We start from the raw sequence: 10,383 nt of genomic DNA on the forward strand, positions 1-10,383 counted from the left end.
CAGCTAGCCCCCTGCAGGCCGAGCATTTATAATAACACACACTCTTTCTTCCCAACTTGCCTTCAACAGTGAGCCGTCTGTAAGCCCTGTTTAATCTATGAGAATGATGCAGATGTGAAATGGATCTTCATGGATTTATTAATCCATCAGTAGCCACATTAAAGGCATATCAGGTAACCTGTTGGTCTTTCTCCGAATCTCCCCCTCCCACCCCTAATCCTAAAACATGAGGATATTCAGAAATGTCATAAACTTCATTATTTTAAGAGCTGTTTCTTAAGAAAACTCTGGGCCAAGAGTTCTAGAATATATTATCGCTTAAACACAGATTTTCATTGACAACATTCTGTGGGCATTCATTTAATATTAATATCAAGCCAAGGAAATAATGGTCCTTGTTTCTTTCCTTTAAAATGACAGGAATAGTGGGTACTTGTTCCTTCTGAAAAACAGGAAATATCTAAGCCAGCAGTATTCACACTGGTGTCATTACTTGCATTACTTCAGTTATCAATTGAACCTTGCCAAATTCTCCACGATGCATCTGTCTACCAGGGAGGGAGAAGCTTGCGTGAGAGATTGACTTGTAAAGGTTATCTCAGGATCAGATGATATGCAGCTCCCTTCCTTTTAAAAAGTCTTGAAAGGCTGGGAAACCAGATAGTCACCGAGGCACAGAAAATGGGGGGCCTGGCTGTAATTTTCTGAAATTAGTAATGTAATATTTTAACATAGTTGGTGCAGAATTTGGACTTAGTTCTTCAGAAGGGATGCCTAAACCAAATAAGCACTCATCAGTACTCTTTTCTGTCACCTTGAAGCAACTGAACTCTGAGTATTTTCCAGGGGTAGAACTCAGGAGTACATAGGAGTTTCCCAGATCCTTGAAGTTCTGCCTAACTAGTCATTTACAGGGTGGGAGTGAAGGGAGACAGAGCAGCCAGAACCAGAGATCTTGGATGAGTTCATCCGCAAATCTCAGGGAGACTTCTTATGGGCCCTTTTGCCAACATTTGAGTGGGTTGTATTTTATTTTGTCCCTTGAATCTAGACTGACAGTACCCCCCAAAATCTTGCCCTGGGGTCTGCACATTTATAAACACAAGAAAAAGAATTGTGGAGGCCTCAGTTTGTTCTATCGATTTGGAGAATGCTGCTGGGAATCCCGAGATCAATAAAGTACTGGCTTCCTCCCTTTCACCTCTTCCTTGCCAGTTTTTATTGCCCCAAATTTGCCTTTGTCCTTTTCTTCCCTTGCTCTTGGGGATCGGTGCCATAGGCATCTGATCTCTCTCTTCATCTCTTGGGAAGAAAATAATCCTAAATGCTGAATGATTACATTTTAGGATTTTGCCAGCAATACATTTCAAGCTGGAGGAAAGAATGTGACTGCCTCTAGGTCCACCTTTCTTGTCTCTACCTTTACCTGCAACATGGCGTAAAGTGCAGGGCTTTAGGCTTTGTTTGGACAGGTTTGGCTATTGTTTTTCTGGTCTTGGCAGAAGCTTCAGTATATATTAGTCCACATGGCTGTGTGCCCACCCAGTATATTTCTTTCTGTGTGCCTGTTCCCCTTTCTGTTTGCATATGTGTGCAGGTAAGGGTTTGCCTACACATGTGTAAGCAAAATATATGCACCGTGGGTGGCTTCTGTATGAGAGAGAAGGATATTTATTTAAAAGGTCAAAATAAAGATGATAAAACTCAAATGAGGGTAAAATAGAAGCCCAGCCAGGAAAAACACTGTGATACTTTGATAATTGGCTTCTCCTCAAGATCCTCCTCTCTCTCTCTCTCTCTCTCTCTCTCTCTCCGGAAAACCACCTTATGCTGGACAGGCCTTCTTTTAGACCAACAACTAGACAACCAGTAGGCGACAGAGAACAAAGAGGTATTCTGAAGAAACTTCCTTTCATCTCCCATGGACTGAAGATGTGTTTCATTTATTCATTCTGCTGCAAGAAGACCCAGAAGCAAGCATGACATTTCTCAGATGCAGTTCTATACTCCCACTTAAGATGTCCTTATACTTCCCCGAATCTTTCTCTTCTCCTCACCCCCAGAACTAATACAGAAAAGCAAGAAAGTAAAAAAACATGCTCAAAATAAAAGGAAATTTGGATAAAACCCTCTTCCTAAGTAAAAGGAATAAAAGTAGCCGTCTTCCTAAGTAAAAGGAATAAAAGTTCTTGCTTCTTCTACCACTACAAACTACTCTTGCCTCTCAAGAATAAATTACTACTGCTGGGGCATATATATCTTCCAGAATTTTCTCTGAGAACTGTTGTGGCTAGCCTCCAAGGGCACCCTCTCCTCTGCAACTCTGTGACTCCTTTCTGGATTCTGGCCTCACCTCAGGGGAGTGGCTGTTCCCTTCTGCTTGAGAAGAAATGCAGGTGGTCTTGGTACCCACCCAGAGTGTACTTTTACATTAGAAACAACATTTCTTCAATGATCAATCAATGGCTTATCCAAACTGGATAATGGCTAAAGAGAGGCACAATGAACAGGGTAGTCCCCATCTGGTTGTTCATTTCCCTCTAATTTTTTAAAAAGAAAATTCAGCAGTCTTTCAGATGGGTTGAGGAACTCCCTGAGGGTGAATAGACATGGAGTTGATCCATTTTAGCTTCTGATATTGGACCCACGTGAGGCATGCTCTTGAGCCACACTCCAGCCTCATGTTTAGCCCTCTTCTCCATGGCTGACAGTCCTTACCCTGTTCTGAGGCACCATCTGTCTCCACAGCTAGCCTACACAAGGATGGAGTCGTCCTTCATGCAGCAGCCAGGACTGAAGCAACAGGCACTGATTCCAGATGACACAAGTGGTTGGGAGCATTGAGAGTCACCAAGGAGACTCGGAGAAGACCAGCACATTCATTATTGGAGTGGGATGCAACTCAAGGCAACCCAATACCGGTCTGATCTAAAAAAAATTGGAGCCAAGTGATGGACACTGGCTCCAAAAATGTGTCCATCACATTCAGGGATGTGAACAAATGTAATATCAGTTACCATTCACAAAAAATTTACTATAAGTTTTCACTGTAAACCACCAGACTTCAGTGCTTCTTTTGACTTGTGGAGCTAAGATAGGATGAAGAATGTGTTTTCTGGTGGCCAATGTCTCTAACTCTAGGATTCACGGTAAAATCAGAAAAAGGTACAGACATTTTCCAACTGTTTTCTCCCAGAATGACCCACTGGTTGACTATTCAGATGTTAAGAAACCATTTCCCAGGTGCTATGATATTGCTGGCTATACTGAACTATCTCAGGCAATTTAATCTATTTAGTACTTCTTGTTTCAAAGAATGAAGAGAGGTAACATCTTCTATTGGTCTAAGAGTGGTTAAGAGACATATGACTGTAATGAAATTATACAACAACTTGATTCTTTATCTTTCCTTCCTAATACTGACTCAAACTCTGATGAGAATACTCAGCATAATCCTTATCCTTCATTTTCTTCTTCAGTCTAATACACAGTTCATGCCCAATGGAGTCCTCTTGATTTTTTGAATCTATCTCTTTCTCTTCATTTCCTCTACAATCTCAGTTCCCAGCCTCATCATACCTGCCATGAATGCTTTAATGGAACCTTAGCTTGTATCCTTGTCTGCAATCTCTAATCTCTTCAAATAATCCAGAAGAATTGGTTTAAAACACAAATCTAATCTCTCGCTTCACTCTTTCCTATTTTATTTTTCTCCCTGGCACTTATCACCTTTAAATTTACTAGATACTTTTCTTATTCATTTTGCTTATTATCTGCCCTTCCCCATTTGACTACCAGCCCCTTGAAATCAGGAATTCTTGTCTGTTTCTTCATGGCTATAAATACTGAGTCTAGAAGAGACCTGGCATATACTAGGTGCTCAATAAGTACATTTGAATGTTTGATATCCTCTGCTTAAAAATCTACCTTGCCTTTCTGTTTCTTCCAGAATGTAGTACAAACACCTTAACACTGGATTTGAGAAACTTTGCATGCTGTCCTCAACCTAGCTTTCTACCTCCTTTCCTTGTATCTTCCTCTGCACTCACTTTTTGTTCAGGTAACCTGAGTATCTTGTCATTCCTTAAGCTTGCCATGTTTTGTGCTACATCTCTGCATTTGCAAATGCTACTCCTCTCGTCTGGAAAACCCTTCCCAAGGCTGCCTAGAACACAGCAGATGCTGATAATTGTCTCTTCAGTCATCCTGTCGAACACTTCATTCACCCATTTATTCTTTCATTACCTGACCAACCTCTGTACATTCTTTAAGACCCAGGTGAAATTTCATCATAGTACTTTATATATAACTCTATTTTTGTTCCTATCACATTGAGTTGTAATTTATCTTGTATGCTTCCTTTGTCCTCCTCTGGACTATGAGATACTCCAGAGTAAGGAGTGAGTCATTTACCAACTTGCCCCCAGTACATTTTACAGTGCCTGGAACATAGTAAGTACTCAATAAATGCTTAATGAATAAATGAAGAGCTAAGCTATTTGGAATAGATACATGTTTGGAGAAGAAGGGGTCATTGTTTTAGATTGAGGATTCAGCAGATAAACTCCATACCATTCTATCCAGATACCTGAACAATCTCAAGGAGTTCCTTTACCATTTTTATATGAAATGTATATTTAAGTATTACTAAAATAATAATATACCTTATGTGAAATTCTTAGAATAGCAGCAAAATAACAGAGAGACCTTGGAGCTATGGACCAAGTAATATAATAGTGAATTAAGTATACTGAGTAAAGGACAATGAAGTCAGTGGAAAAATGTTTAGAGCTCTTTGGGTCTCAAGGATCTGCACATAATTCTCTAGGAAGTCAATGAGAATGATGAATGACTAAGTAGGGCAACATATTGTTTCTAGAGCAGAGAAGTTAACCATTTCAAGACAAAAAAGTACTATACAAACGTGATGATTATCCTCATGTTTATTTTTTAAAGTGATGAATGTGCCCAAAAGTGACTTACTTAAATTTAAATGTAATTTTGTTTTTAAAGTAGGTACTCGTGTTTCCTGAATGACAAAAAAGAACTACTCAGCCATTTTGTTTTCCAATCTGTCATTCATGCCTCAAATCCATGTTTTTTTTTTTAATTTTAATTATTTATTTATTTATTTATTTATTTTTGGTTGTGTTGGGTCTTCGTTTCTGTGCGAGGGCTTTCTCCAGTCGCGGCAAGCGGGGACCACTCTTCATCACGGTGCGCGGGCCTCTCACTATCGCGGCCTCTCTTGTTGCAGAGCACAGGCTCCAGACGCGCAGGCTCAGTAGTTGTGGCTTACGGGCCTAGTTGCTCCGTGGCATGTGGGATCTTCCCAGACCAGGGCTCGAAGCCGTGTCCCCTGCATCGGCAGGCAGATTCTCAACCACTGCGCCACCAGGGAAGCCCCATGTTTTTTGTTTTTGTTTTTATTTTTTTTCCAACCTGAAGCTGCCCACAGGGAAAACAAAACAGAACTTTTGAAGGACATTGTGAATGCGCAGATAATAGGGCTTTTCCCAAGAAAGAGTACTTCTTAAATGAACTGACAATTTTCTTGGGTGGCACAAATGAAAAAACTAGCATAAAAATCTCTAAGCTTCACTTTTAGTGTTTTATAAGAATGGAGACTGGCTTTGACATGTTTCTGTGTGCTTATCTTAATCCTCCAGGACTGAGAATTCCAAGCAAATTGCTGAACCTGCCGTGTTTGCCTATTTATCTGTCTTCCATCTGCACAGACTATAGCCCTCACATTGTTCATTTGGGAGTCCCTGTGATTGTCCAAATGTCTATTACAAAATAGGGTGTCTTAGTCCTCTGGGGTGACTGGCCATGGTACCGACAGACACAGATGGTGAATGAATGCACTAATACTCTCTGTTCATGGTGGCAATTGCACAGAAATAATATATTAACTTGGAAGGCTTGCTTCCCATCTTTGTTACAGAGTTTTTGAGGTTATGTCTGCATGCACAAAATGAAGTAGAAATTTAAGGCAATTATCTGGGTAATATTTTGTGGGAAAAATTACAGTCACTTGTTAAATAATTTGTGATTAATTTTAATCTGAACTTGCTCAACCAGCAGACTTTCCTGATGGATTTCACCCCATTTATTCTTTAATTTACCCTGCCACATTTCCTGTGTAGTCAAAATCATAGTATACTTGGGTGCTTGAAATGCAAAGCTGTGTTTCCTGGCCCCTAAGGAGAAAAAAGAAAAAAAATGGCAATGTTTCACTATAACTCAATTATTATATATAGGATGTTAAATAAGAGCTTAAGTTTTATTTATAAAGTAGGAAGCACAGTGTCTATCCCCACATAGGAACAGGACTGTGATGAAAGCAGTTTGTAACCTTACAGATGTAATGTAATTCCCTGGCAGTCCAGTGGTTAGGAATCTGCACTTCCACTGCAGATGTAATGCTGTTGGATATATTTGCAGATGGAGCAAGGATGATGATAAGGGATAACTAAAGAGATCTGGATGTATATGAAATTTTCAGCAGGAAATGAATTCTCTCTTTCATTAATCAGATGCTGACAGTCTGGAGGTCATTTTGACATGTTATAAAAGTGCTATATACATATATAGTAAGGCAAGGATCTCTGCTCAGTATTCATTCATGTTCAGTATGTGAGTGTTGGCTGATCTTGCATGAGGAGGCAACACACATGAGAGCCATTTCTGCTTCCCTTTTATCTTTGGACTCTTTTAACCCCACCTCCTTCCATTTTTCTACTTTGCTGACCCTTCTGCTGACTTCTGGTGTAATTTTTTGTCTTTTTTTTAATCAAATTTCCCTTGAAAATTGTAAGAGTAACTCATGTTTCCTGTAATGAATAAAACAATGTAAATATACAAAGAGAAAAATAATTAAGAATCTTCCCTCCCTGCTCACTCTGTACCCCTGTTCTTGATGGCCATATCCCATCAACTTCTACTAAGTGGTGATGTTAACAGCCTGTGTGAATCTTTGCATTCTTCTTTTCATGCTACACATCTATATGTACAGAAAAATGTATATGCACATGTACATTTTTGGCTGTTTTTACTTCTATGAAACTTGGATTATACTAAACACATCATGCTTCAATTTTCTTTTGTTACTTAAAAAATCATTATGGATTCAGAGGACAGCCAAGATGAAGACATTGAAAGTTCCTGAATTCACCTCCTCCAAGGAACACACCAAAGCTACAGCTACATATGGAACAATTACCACTGGAAAAGAACTGGTAACTGATTGGACAGGTCCTCCACAACAAGGAATAAAAGGGCCACGTGGAGACAGTTAGGAGAGGCAGAGACATGATCTCACCAAAAACTCCAACCCTGATGTTACAGGGTTGAGCCACAATAGGGAGGGATCTCACAGGTATAGAGCTATTCCCTGAGGAATGAGGAGTTTGTGCCCCACATTGGGCACCCTAACCTTTGGGACCTATAATGGAGAAATAAGGCCCCCAAAATTTCTAACTTTGGAAACCAACAGGGTTTATGTCCAGGGGTCCCAAGGGTCACATACAGACACAGCTTTGTCAAAGCCATGGGCATGCCCCTGCCCCACCCCCAATGCTCTTCCTCTGTGTCACTAAAACAACAGGCATGCCCCAAACTCAGCATGCTCTCACAACAAGTTGATGAGAATAGTTCACACAGGGGATGCCCCTTGATCACTGGTGTTGGTGGCCAGAAATGCTTGCATTCCAGGACCCCACAGGACTCAGGAGAAGACTGGATGAACACATTGACAACTTCATCAAAGGGATAGAAAATATGAGAAAGTAACAGATAGAAATCACAGAACTGATGAATACGATAACAATTAAAACATACGCTAGAAGGATACAACAGCAGATTAGATGAAGCAGAAGAATGAATCAGCAACCTGGAAGACAGAGAAGCATCCAAACAGAGCAGCTAAAAAGAAAAAAGAAAAAGTAGAGATGGCCTAAGGGACTTATGGTACAACATCAAGCAGAATAACATTTGCATTATAGGGGTCCCAGAAAGAGAAGAGAAACAGAGAAATGGGTAAAAGAATTATTTGAAGAAATAATGGCTGAAAACTTCCCTAACTGGGGAAGGAAATAGACATCCAGGTTCAGGAAGGCCAGAAAGTTCCAAATAAGAAACCAAAAAGATCCATACCATAACACATTATAATTAAAATATCAAAAGTTAAGGATAGGTCAAAGAGAGAATCTTAAAAACCTCAAAAGAAAAATAATTTGTTATGTAAAAGTGAACCCCATAAGATGGTCAGCTGATTTTTCATCAGAAAGTTTGAAGGCCAGAAGGATGTGGCATGATATATTCAAAGTACTGAAAGAAAAACTTCCAACCAAGAATACTCTACCCAGCAAGGTTATCATTCAGAATTGAAGGAGAGAAAAGCTAAAGGAGTTCATTACCACTAAACAGCTTTGTAAGAAATGTTAAAGGGACTTCTTGAGCTGAAAAGAAAAGACATTGACCAGCAACAAGAACACATATGAAAATAAAAATCTCAATGGTAAAGGCAAATATACAGTAAAGGTAGTGGATTAACCACTTATAAAGCTAGTATGAAGGTTAAAAGATGAAAGTACAATTAACTATAACTACAATAATTAGTTAAGGGATACACAAAATTAAAAAATGTAAAATATAACATCAAAAACACAAAACATGGGGGAAAGTGTAAAAATATAGAGTTTTTAGAATGCATTCAAATTTAAGTTGCTATCAACTTAAAATAGACTGTTGTATATATAGGCCATTATATGCAAATCTCATTGTAACCACAAAGCAAAAACCTATAATTGATAATTGATACAGAAAAGATAATGAAAAAGGAATCTAAACAAAACAGTAAGAAAATCATCAAACCACAAAGGAAGCAAGTAAGAGAAAAAAGAAAGGAACAGAGAGGAACTACAAAAACAAACAGAACAATTAACAAAATGGCAAGCAAGAAATACATACCTATCAATAATTACTTTAAGTATAAAGGGACTAAATTCTCCAATCAAAAGACATAGAGTGGCCAAATGGTTAAAAAAACAAGACTCATCTATATGTTACCTACAAGAGACCCTCGTCACATGTAAGGACACACACACACACACAGACTGAAAGTGAATGGTTGGATAAAGATATTCCATGAAAATTGAAACAAAAAAAAATATGGTATAGCTATACTTATATCAGGCAAAATAGCCTTTAAAACAAAGATTGTAATAAAAGACAAAGGAGAATTACATAATGATAAAGGAATCAATTGAAAAGGATATAGCATTTGTAAATAGCTACGTGCCCAACACAGGAGCACTTAAATATATAAAGCAAATATTAACAGATTAAAAGGGAGAAATTGACAGCAATAATAGTAGGGGACTTTAATACCCCACTTACATTAATGGATAGATCACCCAGAAAGAAAATCATTAGAGAAAAATTGGCCTTAAATGACACATTAGACCAGGTAGACTTTATATATATGTATAGAACATGGCAACGGAAAGCAGCAGAATATACATTCTTCTCAAGTGCACATGGAACATTATCTGGGATAGATCACATGTTAGGCCACAAACAAGTTTCAATAAATTTAAGAAGATTAAAATCCTATCAAACATCTTTTTTAACCACAACAGTAGGAAACTAGAAATAAATTACAGGAAGAAAGCTGTAAAAGTCACAAATATGCGGAGATTAAACAATATGCTACTGAACAACCAATGGGTCAAGGAAGAAATCAAAGGGAGAATTAAAGAAAAACCTTGAGACAAATGAAAGTGGAACTACAACGTTCCAGAATCTATTGGATGCAGCAAAAGTAGTTCTAAGAGGGAAGTTCTTAGTGATAGAGTTCTACCTCAAGAAACAGGAAAAATCTCAAATAAATGATCTAACTTCACACCTAAAGGAACTAGAACAAAGCCCAAAGGTAGAAGGAAGGAACTAATAAAGGTGAGAGAGGAAATAAATGAGAGAGTAAAAACACAACAGAAAACATCAATGAAATTAAGAGCTGATTCTTTGAAAAGATAAACAAAATTGACAAACCTTTGCTAGACTCACCAAAAGAAAAAAGATAGAGGGCTCAAGTATATAAAATCAGAATTGAAAGAGGAGAAATTACAATTGATACCACATAAGTGCAAAGTATCAAAGAGATTGCTATGAAAAACTATATACTGACAAATTGGACAACCTAGAAGAAATGGATAAATTCCTAGAAACATACACTCTTCCAGCACTGAATTGTGAAGATATAGAAAATCTGAGTAGACCAATTAATAGTAAAAAGAACAAGTCAGTTATTAAAAAACCTACCAGGGCTTCCTTGGTGGCGCAGTGGTTAAGAATCTGCCTACCAATGCAGGGGACAGG

Source organism: Balaenoptera physalus, assembly GCF_965194825.1.
Source record: "Balaenoptera physalus genome assembly, chromosome: 5".
In the NCBI taxonomy this organism is placed as follows: Eukaryota; Metazoa; Chordata; class Mammalia; order Artiodactyla; family Balaenopteridae; genus Balaenoptera; species Balaenoptera physalus.